Here is a 2,448-nt window from a genome sequence, read left to right on the forward strand (position 1 = left end):
AGGAGTCGCAAAATCGGATATCCGTCGCACTCTTTCCCACTTGACGAAATCTTCTTTCCTTTTTTTGAGTTCATATTCTCATTCCCACTCGAAAAAACTACTCTCATCTCAACTCTATATATACTTAATTTCTCTTTTAGTTTTCACTATATTCTTCTTTTATCATATTTCATTAGGGAAACAACCAAAATTTAATGCCTAGACATGAGGAATTAGCAATTCCAATCTTCTCTAATCTTGAGCCAGTTTATAGTAATGGATCACACCTTGAAGAAGCTGAACTTGAATTCAAGAATTTGAAATGCAAGTTCCTAGACTTATTTGGCCAAACCTAATATATATACGCTCGATCTCCAGAAAGAGTGAACTTAATTGGAGAACATATAGACTACGAGGGCTACTCTGTTTTGTTAAAGAATGACAAAAGTCCCACATTGGTGGTTAATGAGATGGGTAGACTCCTTATAAGATTTGAGCAATCCTCCTCCGTTTGAGCTAACTTTTGGGGTGTGAGTTACGTCTAAGACCTAATTTAACATGTTTTGCCTATGGGCAATTCAGCAAGACACAATTGTGGCTATTCACAAACATCCTGATAATAAGTGACAAATACTCCTTGTGCACTTACCTGTTGATCCTGTACAGGAGATTGATCTGAAGAATCATAAACGGGATCATTCTTTAATTTGTGGGTACAAAGGTTTCTATGAGTATGCCAAGATGAATGAGATCGATCGATGTTGGATTTGATGTTATTGTTGATGGTATAGTTCCAACAGGACAGGGTCTGGACTTTCGAACTCTGCAGCATTTGTTTGTGCTTCCACTATTGCTATAATGGCTTCAGTCAGTGTTAACATGCCCAAGAAAGAAATGACTCTCTACTTACATGTGAATGTGAAAGGCATATCGGTAATCAATCGGGTGGAATAATGGATCAAGCCATCTCTATTATGGCACGATCTGGTTTCGATTGATTTCAATTCTATACGTGCAACTGATGTACAACTCCCTTCTGTGATAGCACATTCATTAGCTGAATCACAAAAAACAGTTACATCCGCGATTAACTATAATAACCGCGGGTTGTTGAATGTCGATTAGCTACTACTGTACTAGGCCTTAAGCTGGGGATGGAACCTCAGGAGGCAATCAAGAATGATTTTGGCTCATACATTATTTTTGCATCCAATCCCTCAAGTGGTGCTGCCATTTTAAAATTTTAGGTCGTGTTATTACACTAGTTAGAATTTTTTTATTTTGAGTCAGGTACAACCAACAAAAGTTGTATGAAGATCCATTAGCTTTTTGACATGTGGATTGTGGATCCAATTTTATATTTAAAGCTGTAAAATAAATCAAAAGAAGAGAGAATATAAAGTTTGACCGAAAATTAAAAGAAAAATATTGGATCCACGCCAAATTCTATTAAAAATAATAATAAAATAAAAGCAACAACATATGCATTCATATCAATTATCAATTAAATCAGAGCATTTATAGATGATCTTTATAACCCACTATCTTCTTAAAGGTTGAAAATCTATGCTAACAAAAATTCATATATGGAAAATATGGACAAATGAAAATTGCAGAGGAAGATCAAAGTGATTTAGCAAGATTTAGAGGGGAAGAATCAAGATCTGAACATCAACTTTTCAATTTTCTGGAGTGTCATTAACGCTATCAACTTTTTTCTTTGACATTGATAAGATCCCAAATAGTTGAAACACCAATCTTCAAGAAAATTACTCCCTCTGTCCCAATTTATGTGACACATTTCGCTTTTTGAGAGTCAAACCGTTTAAGTTTGATCGAGAATTTGTTCATGGAATCTTTAAATTATTTAAAATGAAATTTATATATTTGTAAACTACATAAAAAGTACTATAAGTTTCAATAATTGATAATTCAAAATATTTTTAAAATATATGAAATATTTACGGTCAAAGATAAACTTGTTTGAATCTCGAAATCCGAAATGTGTCACATAAATTGGGACAGAGGGAGTACATGTTTAATTTCAATAGTTGAACATGGATCTACGGTTTTTTATTGAAATTAATTTGTTGAAAATGAATGGAACTTTCTTTTTAATTTAGAAGGAGTTTTATGTTCGAGGAGAAGAAGAAGAAAAGACTGAAAAGAGTGATTGAGCCCCACAATTCACTTTTAATTCAATATTTTATTAATTTATTTCTTTAATAGTATTAGGCGTGGAACCCATATTCTCTCTCCTTTTAATTTATTTTATAGCTTTAAATGTCAAATTGGATCCACAATCCACGTGTCAAAAATCTAATGGATTCTCATATAATTTTTTTTTGTTGTTGTTGATTGTATCTCGCTCAAAATAAAAAATTTCACACTAGTCAGGATACTAACAACTGATATTGCACCGTGTCAGATTCTTAAATAAATAATGCATTTTTAAAAATGATGCGATTA

General features: G+C 32.8%; 1 pseudogene; it reads left to right on the top strand.

The window, feature by feature from the left end:
- The first annotated feature begins 194 nt into the window (after positions 1-194).
- LOC125847268 (galactokinase-like) lies at positions 195-1,226 on the top strand (annotated as a pseudogene).
- Positions 1,227-2,448: the final 1,222 nt, after the last annotated feature.

Source organism: Solanum stenotomum, chromosome 12 (assembly GCF_019186545.1).
Source record: "Solanum stenotomum isolate F172 chromosome 12, ASM1918654v1, whole genome shotgun sequence".
In the NCBI taxonomy this organism is placed as follows: domain Eukaryota; kingdom Viridiplantae; phylum Streptophyta; class Magnoliopsida; order Solanales; family Solanaceae; genus Solanum; species Solanum stenotomum.